Source organism: Paroedura picta, chromosome 5 (assembly GCF_049243985.1).
Source record: "Paroedura picta isolate Pp20150507F chromosome 5, Ppicta_v3.0, whole genome shotgun sequence".
NCBI lineage: Eukaryota > Metazoa > Chordata > Lepidosauria > Squamata > Gekkonidae > Paroedura > Paroedura picta.
The window spans coordinates 9018112-9034311 of record NC_135373.1 but is presented as its reverse complement, the minus strand read 5'-3'; the positions used below and the strand labels follow the sequence as shown (position 1 = coordinate 9034311).

Sequence of the window (16200 nt, the reverse complement as noted above, 5' to 3'; positions counted from 1 at the left end):
GTTGGCCCCTTGGCCCTGCAGTGTCCTCCAATGGTGATGGAATCCCGTAATTTTCTCCTAATGTCAGCCTCGCTGGATCGGGAGTCCTTTCATTTTCTGCAAATCTGGACTTGGGTGGATCGGGCCACAGTTGATCAATCTGTGAAAGAAAGTTTCCATTTGTGGTTGGGAACAGAGTCTTTGGACTACTCCAAACACAAATTCAACCCGTCTGCTCCCAATTCTTCCCCCGGCTTTCAAAGGAACATAATAATTTCAGAAGATCTACTTGTGTGGAATGGAGGATCTTTCGAGGTGTTACCCACATCCATATGTTGGCCGCTTGGCCCTGCAGTGTCCTCCGATGGTGATGGATTCCCATAATTTTCTCCTAATGTCAGCCTCGCTGGATCGGGAGTCCTTTCATTTCCTGCAAATATGGGCTTGGGTGGATCCTCCCACAGCTGATCAATCTGAGAAGGAAAGTTTCCACTTGTGGTCGGAAACGGAGTCTTTGGACTCTTGTTCCCTCAGTGTGATTCCTTCAATGAACAGCCTCTGGACCATTTCAGCTGTCTTGCCAATGGCCAAATTCTGGAACTCTGCCCCCCCCCCCACTCATTCGGGAATTCCTCCCAGGGCTGTCACGAGACCCCAGAGTTTCCTGAAACCTGGCTAAGAAAGCTTGCTCTCCTTCAGAGCCATCAAGTGGAGGCAGAAGGGTCTTAGGGGACTGGCCTGTCTATCCCTAGAACTCTCTGATAGGCCCCCTTTCAAGTTTGAGACTAGGAGAACCCACAAAGCCCTTTTCTCCCAACAGTCAAGACATAATTCATTCCCCGGGGGGTGGGGGTGTCAACCTCTCTGGTTGTCCATGGAGTACATGGCAAGGGCTCATGGTAATTGTAGTCCATAGACACCTGGAGATCCTCAGCTTAGCCACCCCCTGCAGGATGCCGCTGCCTGCCTCTGTGCAGAGACCCTGGCCTTCTTAGGAAGTCTCCCATCCGGGTCCTAATCAGGGCTGTGCTTCTGAGGTCAGATGAGGTCAGGCTAGCCTGCCCCTCCAAAACAGAGTCTGGTCACCCTACTAAAAAAAGCATCTTACCCACTCTGACAATTCCTACCTCTCTAGTCCCAGGTTATAGGGTTTTTTAAAGTTAACCGTGGTCTGTATTTCATGCTGAATAAACTATTGCCATGATGAACTTCTAGCCTGACTGCCTTTGACGGTCTAGTCCTTCCCATCCCCAGTCCCTTGAGAGGTCTGATCCTTGATAACAGAGTGACTTCTTTGCAGCAGGAAGACGCTCAGATAACGGGAGGCACCAGCCCCTGTTCAGTTGGCCATTTCCACACCCGGGAGCTCCTCAAGTTCCCTGAGGATCCCTGTTTAATCTATCTCCGCACTACTGGTCTTCAACCACGGCCACCCCCCAGGGGTTATGGGAAAACAGTGGCCAGATTGGCAGTTTCTGTAGGCTTTGATTCCTGCTTTTCATATCTCTGTGCCCAAAAGCAATTTTGTAGGGATTACCAATAAATCAGTTTCCCTGAGTATTTCCAGGAGTTTCTGGCCCTCTTTCAGCCTCTTTCGACGCTCGAGCATCTCTATTCTCTGTCGCTCCTGAATCTGAAAGAGTTATCATGGGTCAGGAATTAGAGCGTTCAGATCCTGACTTCTATACTTATTTGTAACAGTTTTATCACTTTTTAGCAAGAGTCTAAAAACTCTTGAGAAGTGGCGCTCAGGGAAAGTTCTGAAACCTTGGTCCTTGGATCTCTACTTCCCAGAATGTGTAACGCTTCTTCCGTCACCCCACACCAAACCGCAGAGTGCTCTTCGTTCTTTTATTGTCTTCATGCATAGTTTGCCTTCCTCACAGGGATGCAAGGCGGATCTTGCATGTCCTCTTTCGCCACTGGTGACCCATGCGCTTCAGTTGTTCCATTGAGAAGTCTCAATTTTCTGGATCCTGGTTGCCCCCCTGGCCCCTTCTCCATCCCTTGCCCTGTTTTCTACTGATTGAAATTGTGTCTCTCGGAAGGCCTAGCTTGGTGATCCTCCCTGGTTCTTGTCATTCCTCAGACTGTCCTGGTCTCTGAATGGGCACATCTTTGCTCTCCTAATTTTGCTGACTCATCCTCCTCTTTACCAAGAAACATAATAATAGTTTTAGAAAGATCTACCTGTCCATAGATGGTGTACTTTCTTTCATTCCCTTTGTTTCTATCAAATTGTGGTGCAATCCACGGTTCCTGGTACAGGGAGATAAAATTCTTGGTCACTCCAGGTATGGAATTCACAAACACCAATTCCCATCATGAACATGTCAAGGTGCCCTCAGCCGGGTCAGAACATGGATCTGTCTTCTAGCTGTGTATTGTCGTTGCTGCCCAGCAGCCAGACTCCAGCCCTGAAGACAGACAAACATCTTTCCCGCACCAGATTTCTGGGAACCTTTAACTAAGGAATGGCTGACCAGCCGACTGGCAGCCAGCCGGAACTGTGTGGTCTGCCTGTATTTTGGATCCTAGCAGTGGTCAGCAGTGGGAGGCCACAGCCAGAGAGGAACAAAGGATCTCTTCCAAGCAGCCATTGGGCTTTTAACACCCCCAGCCAGCACCAAGCTCAGCACCTCTTGGATTGTGCCTGATCTGTGAAAGAAGACTGCGACCCAACTAGGGGAAATGATTGGAAGTCCCGAACCAGAGAGGTCAGAGAACCTGCATTGCAGAGGGAAAAGGGCCTGAATCCCAGAATGTATAATGTGTTGCACGGCATCAGTGGAGCTGCCAGTTTGAATGGAACATAATGATTATTTAATACACACATGGATAAACCTGGTGTTTCCTCTTTGGAAGAAATCTTCCTCGGTCTTCTTATTTTCAAGTTGTGGGAGGCTCCAAGTCTTCTGCTAATGAGAAAAAGCATTGGTCGCTCTAGGGGTGGCTTTCCCAAGCATCCCACCCGAGCAGGAGCAGGCCAGGGTGCCCTCGGCCAGGTTGGAATAGGGCTCTGTCTTCTAGCTCAGGATTGTCCTCTCTGTCTGGCAGCTGGGCTCTCAGGGGAGAACGGAGAACATACACTGCAGAAGGGAAAGGGCCTGAATCCCAGAATGTATAATGCGTTGCAAGGCAAGCTGCACCCAGCATAAAGGAGGGAGGCAGGACATGCAGAGCCTATAATGTGCTATGCACGTGAGTCGTGGTCCCTTTGCCCAGCACGCCGCAGAGCAGCTTCCCTCCTTCCCACCCTATGTGATACATAAACAGCCCTGAGGCTGTGTCTGAGGTAGATGTTGCATGGCTAATATTTCATCGTAATTTTGGGCTCCACATGGGATGGAGCCTGTTGCTGTGTGATGGGACTCCTTGGGGTTCGGGGCCTCCATAAGAGACAGCCTATGAACAAGCGTGGCTGGCCCTGCTGGGAGACACAGACTCGTTGCCAGCCTGCCATGGGGCAGCCAAATAAAGTGGGTGCCTGCTGGCTTCCCTACATAGGTCACTTCCCATAAGGGAGAATTCAGTAGTAAGAGGCTCTGCTCTCCCATCTGGGAATGGGGTGTGTCCCCTGGTGCCTCTGGACTCCGTGGGTTTGGTGCAGTCCGATAAGTGCTAGGTCAGGCTCCCTCTCCCATGCGGTGCCAACACTCCCATGGGGAGGTAAGAAAGCTGTGGCCTTGTTTATACCCTTGTTATGTCTTATTCCAGCCCCTAATGCTCTCCTGCAAGTCCAAGCTTCTCGCAGTAACCCCACATCAAAACATGGATTGTGCTTTTATTTTCCTTCCTAGAGAGATTGCCTTCTTCAGATCTTGCTTGCCCTCCTTCCCCAGGGATGTTCTGGACACTTCAGATGGTGCCACCGACAGTCTGAGTTTTCTGGTTCCCAATATCCCCCACCCCACCCTAATTATCATCTTAATTATCTATTGTCAGATCTGCATGCAACCCTTCTGGGAGGGCTCAGGGCAGCTTACAACATATCCTGTGAGAAAACAACAATCTAAACATTTTACACATTTTAAAAGAATCAGGTTTACATTAAAAAGAAGCAGAACTCTTCAGCTTCTCTCCACTAGGGAGGGAGGGGACGGGGGGTGCTTTCATGGGAACATTGAGTGGTCGCTCTCGTTATATTTATGTAGGGAGGCCAAGTCCCTGGTGGTCTTTATAAGCCTCACCCCAGGCCTCGTGGCCTCTCTCAGTCCCTCTCCCTGTTTTCTGCACATAAAAATGGTGTCTGTCTGGATGCCTGGCTTTGTCCTTCTCCTGAGCCTTTGTCATTCCCCAGGGGAACTTCTGCTCCTGGTAGGTCAATAGAGGTCTCTTTCTCCTCCCGTGAAGGAGTGTAAATGCATCCACATGGAGACGGAGGCACCAGGAGATGCCGATTGTGAGGATTCAATATTCCTTTGGAACACTTAATAATGGTATCCGTTCTCCGTAAAGCACCTTCTTCTGTTCTCTTTCTTCCGGGTTGTGGTACGGCCCAGGAGTTCTGCTACACAGAAAAGAATTCTGGACTCCTTGTACAGAACTCCCAAACACTCCATGCAGTCCTGATCAGGGCCAGATGCCCTCGCCAGTTGAGAACACGGATCTGTCATTTAGTTGGGCACTGTCTACTCTGGCTGGCAGCAGATGTTTTTCCCAGGAGGCAGACAGAGGTTTCATTTTATTCATTTCTATCCATGATCCCTGATTTGCCAGAGACGGCAGTGGACTATGAAAGCTGCACATACCTCAGTCCTGATTTTGCTGCAGAATACAAGTTTGTGAGTGTGTGTGTGTGAATCTTGGCAATTCAGGAATCATTGCCCAGCTAAATGTCAGTGGAAACAAGGTTCTACTATGCACACAAATCTGACTCTACAACTGCTGATTCTTCCTCCTGCTTTTTAGGAAACATCATGATTTGAGAAGACCTACCTCAGCAGAGAGGGCATCCCTCTTTTTTAAAAGGTCTGCCGCTGTTGTCCTTCCAGTTTTCGGAACAAACCAAGGGTCCTGGTACATGGGAAAAAATGGTTGGCCACTCCAGACATGGCACTCCCAACAGCCATACCCAGTCAACAACATGTCAAGGTCCCTTAACTGGGTGGGAACATGGATTTCTCATCCAATTCTGTATTGTCAGCTCCACTTCTGCAGCCATTCTTCCACACAGAAGGCTGACGGGGACCTTTCGTAAGCCAGAGGTCTAGAGATTCCCAGCACTGGCCCCAATCCCTTCGTGTGGCTGACCCTGTCCTATAGGATGACTTATCTGATTACATCCCAGAAGAGCCTTGTGCTCAGCTAATACTAACAGGCTAGTGGTCCCTTTCCCCAGAGATATTTGGCTGGCCTCAACAAGAGCTAGAGTCTTTTTGGCCCAGTAGTTTTAATCCCTGACATTTTGGTAGTAACTGTGTCTGGCATCGTCAGAGGTAGGGCACCTCCAGATGGGGATTTCTCTGTGGGAACAGTGAGAAAACATCAAAGACCAAACCTACCAGGCCATGGCTACAGAGCCTGGAAAACCCACAACACCCAGCGGACTCTGACTGTGAAAACCTTTGACAATTTCTCTAGTTTATTTCTACAGTATCTCTAACCAATTGCCAACAACTATTTGGGGCTGGAGGAAAACAATTCCTGGCCTTGGGGCATTTGTACATGGCTATTCATGCAAGTTGTGTCTCTGTATCAAAAGGAAATTCAGAAATATTACCACTGATTTGAATTCTTTAAGTTTTTCCTGAATTCGCTGGCCCCGCCTTCTTTTATCTTCAGCTGATGTAATCACCTTTGGGCGATTCTGAAAGATTATACATGGGATCAGTTACTCGAGTGTTCAGATCTCGTCGTTTATAGCAGTTGTAGAACTGTTTGGTTCTGTCCAAGAAAATCCTGAGAATGGGAAATTTCAGGGGACATTCTGAGACCTTGGTTCCTGGGCATCAGGAGGAAAAGGGCCTTCACAGACTCCAGAGTGTCTAGGGTGGGGTTGACCCACATGAGTGGCTCTGAGCCACTGGGTATGGGGAGAGAACTAAGTCTGCAGCAGTCAGTTCCTGAGAAATTGCAACAGGATGTCAGGATGTTCCCCTGAACGGTGAGAAATGCTCCAGGGCTGCATATTGACTGGGATGGAGGCCACTGTTGCATGATGCTTTGCATGGGCCAGGTGTGCCCCCAATATCTATTCATGTATGTTTACGTTTTAATGTCGTCGTCCACCTAAGTCTCCAGGCATTCTCTCCTTCATTCTGCATATCAATTAACTTCTAATTTCCTAAAGTCATATTAGGAAGCTCCAACTGCGTCAGAAATATTTGAAGTGGGGGCCGTCTTCATTTTAGGTTACGCAAGCTCAGATTCTTGGAGCAGTCCAGAGGGCTCGCTAGCTTCTTCATTTTCTTTGCTGAATGACGTGATTGCTGTATTGAACCTAATTACTGTATTCCTAAATTGCTTTTTAAAAATTGAATGAAACTTTTCTTGAATGACAATAAGTGTCTGGTTTTGGGCACACAAAGACTCTGAGGATCTTTAGGGATCGACTCTGAAAGCCCCCTGGCTAGTTTGGACGCTCTTGGAAGTTCAGCTCCCTCCTGAGGATGCTGCCTCCCTGTTGTGCTCCTCGTGTCTGGAATGGACAGGAACGCACACACGCAAGTGCTCTGGCACCCAGCATGCAGATCCTGCTTGGCCAAAGTCCCTGCTGAACTGTTGACTATGCTCAGCAGGATCACTCCTTTGTCCCAGGGTGTCTCTGAGGAGAAGATTCACCGGCCTCCTGGCCACCATCAGGAACGCCTCCCACTACTCGGAAATGCCTCAGACCATCTCGACAGGACCCCTCCTCCTGCTTTCCAGAGGCAATAAGAAGTCTGGAAGAAGTACCTGTTGACACCCGGTGGCACTTACTTTTTTCGCTCTGAAATTTGGAGGAGGTCCATAAATGACTCTGCAGCCTATGATTGGGCCCTGTTTGCAAGGACAACAACAACAACAAAAAGTTTTGGCAACTCCAAGCATAGATCTTCCAACACCACATTGAGTTTCTGCCTAGTCAGACCATGAAGGAATCTGCTATTGGGCCTCGTTGACTCTGCTGTTGGCAGCTGGACTCCAGAGCCCCAGGAAATGCTTTCCCAAGTCAGCATTCTGAGAGCCTTCAAGAGAAGCTCCAGGGACTGCCTTCTTGGGTGTGAAGCACATGCTTGTACCAGCTGAGTTCAAATGCAGCTCACCAAACATTTTCCTCTCTGGCTGAGTGAGTGGGAGGGAGCAGGAAGAGATCATATTTTGAATCTGGCCAGATCATTTATGGAACCAGAGAACTGGCCCAATGTGGAGAAAAGGTGCCTGCTAATACCTTTCTTGATGCCCCCCAAGTGGTTCAGAAAGGGAAGGGCTTTTGTCCAGCTAGCAAGACCTCTGATTGGCCATTCAAGAACTGATCAATGGCGTATATTTAAGAATGGCAACAGCTGCCAGCACAGCATAATCACCCTCACTGTGTGACTGCCGGTAAGCCATTCATTCATTCATTCATTCATTCATTCATTCATTCATTCATTCATTCATTCATTCATTCATTCATTCATTCATTCATTCATTCATATTTTCGACCGCAGCTCCCAGACCCCGCCGGCTTGTGGTGGTTTACAATAAAATTTTGAAACCCCACATAAAATATTCAGTACAATATAAAACAATACTGGTGGCAAAAAAGACCCAATCTATAAACCTCCCCCCACCCGTCCATCCCTAGCCTGTAATAGCACCCCCTAGGGGGAGCATCTTCTGGTGATGTCAGGCCTATGGGGCTCTGTCTCCCAGGCCCTGTGGAACTGTGATAGGGCCCTCAGCTCTTCCAGGTGCTCATTCCACCTGGTCGGGGCCAGGACTGAAAGAGCCCTGGCCCTGGTCAAGGCCAGACGTACCGACTGGAGACAACAACAGATTCAAACTCAGACAGCAAAGAGTCCTGCGGGGGGCGTAAGGAGACAAGTGGTCCCTCAGAAATGTGGCGTCCTGGCCACAGATGACCTTAAAGGTGAGAACCAAAACCTTAAACATGATCCAGAAGCTAACTGGCCACCTATGCAGCTGCCTCAGGACAGGCTGGATGTGGGTCCTCCAGAATGACCTCGTGAGGACCCTAGCAGCCGCATTTTGAACCAGTTGCAATTTCAGAGACAAGGGTAGACCCATGTAGAGCAAATTAGAGAAGTCTAATTTGGAAGTGACCATTGCGTGGATCACTGTGTCCAAGTGTTCTGCAGACAGTAGCTTCGCCTGACGCAGATGGTAAAACACCAATTGGGCTAATCTTGTGATCTGAGCCACCATAGATAGGGAGGCATCAAAGATCACTCTCGAATTCCTGGCTGTAGGTACAGCGGTAAGCTGTACCCCATCCAGGGAGGGAAGGAAGGCTTCCTGAACCTGCCCTCTTCTACCCAGTCACAGGGCCTCCATCTTGGAGGGGTTGAGTTTCAGGCATCTCTGCCTCAGCCAACCAGACTGCCTTTTTGTGCTGGCTCCTATGGCAGCCATTTTTGGCAGCCATGTTTTAGCTCCGCCAACCGTACTGCATCAGAGGGACCAGAGGACCTCCCGAGCTCAAAACGATTGGGCATTCCTGGTTTAGAGGGTTGGAGTGGGATCTAGTGGACCTTGATGGAACAATCCCCACACTATGGAGCTGGTATGCATCTTTCGTCCATTCTGTCTAACCCGGATCATAAACTCGAGAAGTGAAAACTACACACTCCACCTTGAGCTCTTCTGACATACAGCAGGACTTAAAAGTGCACCCAATGGGGTTGCCTCAAAGTACTTCTCTAATTTACTCTTCTACAGCACCATCTCCCATCCCTCCCTTTCCCCTTACCTCCGAGGGCTGAATCGTTTCCTCCTTCTCGGTCTCCTTGGGGAACAGATTCTGTGGAAAAGGAGATGAGTTTGATGTACGTTCTAAACTGCCCTGAGCTTAAGGGTAGGACAATATACAAATGCAATAAGCAAATACCTTGCACAAAGCCTCCTTCCTTTCTTCGTATTTCCATAAAGGTCTCTCCGGGAGCTCATGGTTGTTTTGGGCCACCTGTGCCGGGGTGAAATGTCAAAAGGCAAGCGAGAGAACATCCCTTGTCCAGAATCATAGAATTCACAGAGGCGGAAAGGATTTGGGAGGCTTTTGCTCTTCTCCATTGGACCCATCTTCAATTTTGATAAGGATGTTTTCCATCCTTCCACGCAAAGCATTGATGGTTATGTCAAAACATTGGGTGGGGGAGCTCTCCGACAACCTCCTCAAGAAGATCTCCCTCCAGGTCAGGGGTAGTCAAACTGCGGCCCTCCAGATGTCCATGGACTACAATTCCCATGAGCCCCTGCCAGCAAACGCTGGCAGGGGTTCATGGGAATTGTAGTCCATGGACATCTGGAGGGCCGCAGTTTGACTACCCCTGCTCCAGGTTAACAAAAGTCCCCTTGGGAGTCTGCAGGTCTTGACCTGGCTGTGAGTCCACCCAAGGTGCTCTCATCTCTTCCGCACTTTGGTAGCTACAGTCTCACCAAGGCCCGGTGGTCCTTGTCCCTCCACAGGAGCGACTGGCCTCGACCAGGGCCAGGGCCCAGTGAACTCCACTCCCAGCAGAGAGGAGGGCCCTGACAGCGCTGGGCCTGCAAGGCAGCCCTATTCCCTTCAGGCATACGTTTGAGGCCAGGATGTAACGATGAGCGTTCCCCACCCTAACCCACCCCGGGCACCCTATGCCAAATGTGATGAACAGCTTCCCGAGCCTGGTAACAGAGAGGATGGATCAATCAATCAATAAATGTATGCACCTCTATAAAGCCCCATGTGCTTTTATTGCCGCTTGCAGATGATTCTCCTGACTGTGATTCCTGGATTCCCCTGTCAGCAGAAGGACCTTGAGGACCTCGAACACCCCAATTCGTACTCACATCAAATCCTTTTTCATGTCTCATGTACTCACCGGCTCTTCAACAGAAATCTGCTCTTCAGGCCTTTGTTCTTCCGGACCTGTGGAAAAGTTAGACCATACTGAACATCCAGTCCGTCACCACTTAAGAAGTCCTGTAAGAAGCCAAAGTGAGCCTTGTGGTTGTCAGAATCTGCAAGCTCTGCGGTGTGCCAGATGGAGTAGAACATGAATGCTGTCCTCCAAGGGGCATCGGAGGAGACGTCTATTTAGAAAACTAAATAGGAACTTCTTGATGTTTTTCCAAATTATCTCCTCCTGTGTCCTGATTGGCTCAAGAGGGGACTTCCTGCTCTTTTGAGCGTACTTCCTCCCTGCTTGCCTCCAGAACAGCAGTTGAACAACTTCAGACCTCCCTGTTAATGAGGTCTATTATCTCCTCTTTCTATGCACAGTTGTTTCTCTTCATAATAAGGCCACTTTATTCCTTTAAGCAACCAGGGGCTGTGCTTCTCCTGCCTATTCCAACTCTATCAACAATAGTGATAAGCAAGATCGGACCCACTGAGCTTTGCCATCCACTATCTCTGTGGGGAACCCTGTATGACCCCCACTCCCCCACCCCCTGTCAAGATCTCGATGATTTGACTGGGCAAGAGGAAGACCCTCTAGATCACCACTGCAATGAAAAGAACATTCGTAGGACAGCCGAGGAAACTGGGATGGTCTGATGGGGGGATGGAGAGGGTTGTCATCAGTGGGTCCCAAGAGAGAGACTTCTTCTTCTTCTGGCTTCTTGGACCTGCTCACAGAAGAGCCCCATGGCTCCTCCACTCAACGGATGGTCCTTCTTCCTATAAATTCACACTTACTTACCCTGCACCTCTTCAGTTCTTTGTGATAGTGTGATCTTCACCACTTGTATGATAAAAAACATTATGGTAATGACGTCAAAAAGGCCAATCAACAGAAATTCCTGTTTGGATAGGAAACATGAAGAAGACGGAACTGTGACTCAAACCAAACCAAAGTCACCTGCGGGAAGTCCCTCTCTATTGCCTGGATCCCATCAGCCAGACATTCCTGGGAGCTCCTGACTGCCATTCCCTTCCTCAGATCAGGAAACAGATGCCTAAACTCCTCAGTTCCTCGCTGAACTCCACCATACCCCCTTTCACTACTCTCCTCTGCATGGAGACCTTGGATGGGAAGCCCCATATTCCAGTGGCTATAGCAGGCTATCTCAACCTTTTTACCTTTGAGAACCCACTGGGTCATTTTTAGGCTTCTAGAAACCCCATAAGTGGTGCAATCATGCAGAATACGGTTGGGAAGCAGAGCTGTGTCCATGCCCAACTAAGGCTTCTGCCTTTCCCACCCCTTCCAAGCCTATCACTGGCCATTTTGGGAGGCGGGGGGGGCAGGTCAACATGACCATATGTTGTCTTATCACCTGCCTTGTGCAGGGTTTTGGACTAGATGACCCTGGAGGCCCCTTCCAATTCTCTGATTCTGTGACCTCCGGAGAGCCACATTCTGACCATCCCTGGCCGAAATGCCTGGACGGTATTGCAGAAAATGCCACCCTGAATCTGCTCCGATTGGCTCTTGAGTCAGAGACCCAACAGTTTGAGGACCAGAAGAGATGGTGGCTCCTGGTGGGTGGGTAGCTGATGACTGGTGGCCAAGAGACAGTTGGGCTTGGGCTTGATTAGGTGGATCTGAATCACATCTTGCCACCCATCTCATGCTCTTCAGGCCCAGCTCAGGGCAGCAGCCCTCATGGCAGCAGACTTCTACCTTCCCCCTGCCCCAGATTCCTCCCTGAAGAGGGTCCCACACCCAACCCAAGGCCACCTCCTCCTGCCCAAACTCTCCAGTTCCCACCCATCCTCCATCTCCTTCCAGAAGAGCGTCCTTTCTTACATTTAAAATACATTCGGTACACAATATTTCATTTCCCTCTCCACCCATCTTCAGTTTTGCTCCTGAACTCTTCAGCTACAGAGAGCCAAATGAGCCCGAGGGCTGTTGGAAGCATCTTTTGCCTCCTCCGTTGCCACGGATGCCGGAACCCCGGGATAGTGACATCAGCAGAGGGGGTTCCGTGGGCACCGGCTGCTCAGGGAGGCTGATCTTGTGAACTGGGCAGGGAGGGGGCTGGAAAGTGGGGCAAGAAAGCAGGGGCTGAGCTGCCTTCCCTCGTGCCCATCCAAGGAATTTGTGCCTCTTAGAGCAGGGGTCTCCAGCCCTTGGGAGCCTGCAGGATGCTTGCGATTCCTGACCCAATCTGGTGGGTGCAGCCATAAAATGGAGAAAAAGCCAGACAGACACAGCCAATCACATCACCAGGGGCCTATCCGAAGTCTTGTTGGGCACAACGCCTACTTGGTCCTGCCCAATTTCTGGCAATGCATGATGGGTGGCAGGAAAGGTGGGGGCACCATGTTATAGACCATATGGACGACTTCCTTGGTGTCCTTCAGTTTGGGAAAGCATTCGGTGATATTTCAGCATTTAATCAATGGTTTGACTATTAATAAATCACAGGCATAAGCTTTCTAGAGGTACTACTTCAGCCTCCAGAAGCTAAGCCAGAAAGTAGCAGCTGCAGCAGGGCTGGAGCAGGAAACCTGGGCTGCCTCCGTCCTTCTGTCTTAAAGTCGCTCTTCAGGATTTTATTGACAAAGGAGTGTCAATGCCAGCTGAGATGTTCCTGGTTTTGATATACCTAGATATAATAAAACAGAAATGACACTGTGACAATATAACTTATTGGTAGATCGCAACCATGTACGTTTCCCCACATTTCATTTTTAGCATTCTAGCCCTTTTTATTGTAGAGTTATAATTGGAAAGCTGTGGCTGCACATTACTCCTTTCGAAAATGAAAGCTGGGATCTAACACAATCTAAAAGTTTTTGGAATCAACCCATTTATTCCTCTAAGGCAATGGTTCTCGGCCTTCCCAATGCCGCGACCCTTTAATACAGTTCCTCATGTGCCCCAGCCATAAAATTATGGATTCCACAGTTAGCCAAGTAATACTTGAAAATTTTAAATTTAAAAAAAGGAAAGTCATATTTAACTCTCTGGTCTTTCTGGTTCATATTCAACTCTCTGGCTGTTTTGACAAAGGATTATCATTGGCTGTATCTGGTTGTGACACAGATGTAACAGAACTGATTTTTGCTATATATTTCCTGTCATGTAAGAAGATCATAGTCTGACGAAGGGTGCTTGCACTGGAAAGCTCACGCCCTGAATAAATCTTTGTCGGTCTTAAAGGTGCTACTAGACTCTGATTTTATTATTCTCTGGTCTCAGGACAAGATGTTTGCCAGCTCAGCTTCTAATTGCAGGAATGTTTCACACTTGGGTAGAGAGATGGGGAAAGCGAAAATTTTTAAGTGACAGCCATTAGCCACTAACATAGACAGTTTTATTTCTCCTGTGTTTTTGTGAACTACAACTGAATTCGAGGGGACTGTTTGGCTGTTTTAGCAAAGAATTATTATATGGCTGTATTTGGATGTTGTGACACAGTTTGTTAATTTAACAGAATTAACTTTATATTCCCACTGTCATGATGGTCATGACAGTTCCACTGGACGGTGTGCAGCTCCCAGCGACTCACTCCGCCAGGAACCTGGGTGTGATCCTGGATGCTTCCTTTACAATGGAAGCCCAGGTCACAAAGGTAGCACGGCTGGCATTTTACCACCTCCGCCAAGCTAAAATACGAGCTCCCTACCTGGAACTAGAGCACCTAGCCACAGTGATCCATGCGATGGTCACCTCCAGACTGGACTTCTGTAACTCGCTCTACCCTTATCCTTGATGCGGAAACTACAACTGGTGCAGAATGCCTCTGCCAGGATTCTCACTAAGACATCATGGAGATCTCATATCCGGACGGTACTCCAAGATCTCGATTGGCTCCCAGTTCAATTCCGGATTAAGCTTAAGGTTTTGGTAATCACCTTTAAGGCCATATGTGGTCTGGGCCCAGTGTATCTGAGAGACCGCCTCCCTGCCTATACCCCCAGAAGAGCGCTACGCTCTGCCACCTCCAAATGGCTACGGATCCCTGGCCCTAAAGAGGCCTTTTCAGTGCTGGCCCCCACCTGGTGGAATGAGCTCCCTGAAGAGATCAGGGCCCTGCTGGAACTTCCACAATTCCGCAGGGCCTGCAAAAAGGAGCTCTTCCACCAGGCATTTGGTGGGGCCGATTGACCCATAACAGCTACTGGTCCCCCCCCCCCAGACTGAGAGATCAAACCTGCTGAGGGAGTGGCAAAGTTATTGTTGAAGTGCTGTTCTAATTGTTCTAGTTGGTGTGTTGTTGTTATTGTTATACTGTTATATTGAGAGTGTTCTGTGTAAATGTTCCAAAATGTTTTATGTAAACCGCCCAGAGCAGTAGGGAAGGGTGGTATAAAAATATAAATAAATAAATGAATAAATGAATAAATGGTCTGTTCTTAGTCTGACGAAGAGTGCTTGCACTCAGAAGCTCACACCTTGAATAAATCTTTGTAGGTCTTAAAGGTGCCACTGGACTCTGATTTGGTTTTGTTGTGCTGCTCAGACCAATACGGATATCTACTTGAATCTAATATCTCGAGAGCCGCACTTTGACCACCCCAGCTCTAGGGGATTTCTGTCTTTCTCCCAGAATTACAGGCTTCCCAATAAGAAAATGGCAGCATCAGAGGGTGGGCTCTATGACATCACATCCTGGCTGAGCTTCCTCCCCAGGCTACACCTGTTCCAAAACTCTCGAAATTTCCCAAGCCAGGGGTCTTCCGCACTCATTCAAAATAGCACAATGCTTACAAATTGAAATCCCTACTGTTTTGCTGTTATGCACAATGTCGTTGACAATCTGCAACACTCCTGAAACCGATCTGCAGAAAGAGCTTCGTTCAGGGAAATCCCAAAAAGTGGATTCACCACTCTTGCAACCAATTTGCAACACTAGCGGGAAAGTTCTGTGCGTTACCATTGTTGTGGTTTCTGCAAAGTCCCTCCCCCTAGGTCTCTGCTCTCACCTTCCAGCGAAGCGATTGCCATTTTTTTTTCTCGGAGTGAGAGGAGATCAACGCACCGGCGAGCCTTCGTTTACCCAGTGAGGCTTCCCTGGCTGCAGTCCCTCCCCAGAGCTGTTTTAAGTCACCAAGCACGAAGCAACACACAGCCCCGTTTGCTGGTTTATTTTCCCTTTATTTTTCACTGTATTTTCGGCCGAAAATTGCGCCCGTGCGGGGGGGGGGGTATTTTTTTTCACTTGGGGGGAGCGTGGCAACGATGAAACGGCAGCTCAAACACCACCTGCTAGCTAGATGGGTCTCTCCATTGTAACGAATCAATGCAGATTCGTTGCAACGTTTGTGTGTGTGTGTGTGTGTGTTTTTAAACCTTCCTTAAAGGGAAAGGGTTTTTTTTGGGAGCATGATAACGGCCGCCCATTGGCTGCTTGACGGCCAGGGGCGGGACAAAGCTTGGCAATCTTGCTTCCTGGGTAGCGATTTTTGCTGAGACCGGAAACCTGTGGGAAACGATAGAAACACGACTGGATTCCACTACAAAGCCAGGTATGCATAATGACGAATTCCACTATTTAAAATGGCGTTTTTTCGTTCCGTGACCAATTTGCTATATAGATCCTGGTGCGGAATGGCCCCCAGAGTTGGCAACCAGTACGTCCTACAGGAATAAAAGACAGGTAGAGAAAGGGGACTGGGAAAGGAAGGGGTCGAAAGAGAGAACCAAAATGAGAGAGAACCAGAGGTTAATGGGTGGACGTTTTCTTCCCCCCCCCCCCCCCATTGGCAGAAGGCCACTGTATACTCGGTATCAAATTCTGCTCGTCTGCAGATTTATGATACAAGCCAGTCAACGAGCAAAGGAATGAGGAGGGCTCCTGGGTGTCTGCTGCAGATTTATGGAAATAGGAGCATTTTGGGACCTCCTTTTGCAAGAAGCCAGGCTCCAGGGTTCAGCTACCCAGGCGTGATTCTGTACCTCTTTTGGGAGTCAAGTAAATGCCCTTCTGCTCTAAGCAAACAGAATACAAGATACATTGTGCCTTTGTGTCCTTTACAAGCATTCGTTACAACAACACACCCCCACCACCACCACCACACACACAAACACACACATTCTGACTAGTATAAAAAGACCCGGGAGATCTCCATTTCTTGTGTCTGATTAAACGAGCTTGAACTCTGGAAAATTCCTGTCCTGAAATTCTTCTTTGTCTCTA

The 16200-nt window shown here is 48.7% G+C and overlaps 3 long non-coding RNA genes across 3 annotated transcripts; all 3 read right to left on the bottom strand.

The window, feature by feature from the left end:
* Nucleotide 1: 1 nt before the first annotated feature.
* Nucleotides 2-1615, bottom strand: LOC143838938 (uncharacterized). Its single transcript, XR_013231485.1, has 3 exons — nucleotides 1517-1615; nucleotides 306-452; nucleotides 2-139 (listed from the first exon to the last, which is right to left on the bottom strand). It is a non-coding gene; the product is annotated as an uncharacterized LOC143838938 (long non-coding RNA).
* Nucleotides 1616-2827: 1212 nt separating this feature from the next.
* LOC143838937 (uncharacterized) lies at nucleotides 2828-9089 on the bottom strand. Its single transcript, XR_013231484.1, has 6 exons — nucleotides 9014-9089; nucleotides 8876-8926; nucleotides 6901-6960; nucleotides 5702-5788; nucleotides 4918-4995; nucleotides 2828-2897 (listed from the first exon to the last, which is right to left on the bottom strand). It is a non-coding gene; the product is annotated as an uncharacterized LOC143838937 (long non-coding RNA).
* An 860-nt stretch (nucleotides 9090-9949) lies between these two features.
* On the bottom strand, nucleotides 9950-11898 carry LOC143838936 (uncharacterized). The gene is made up of 3 exons (XR_013231483.1): nucleotides 11859-11898; nucleotides 10809-10908; nucleotides 9950-10033 (listed from the first exon to the last, which is right to left on the bottom strand). It is a non-coding gene; the product is annotated as an uncharacterized LOC143838936 (long non-coding RNA).
* Between the last annotated feature and the right edge of the window lie 4302 nt (nucleotides 11899-16200).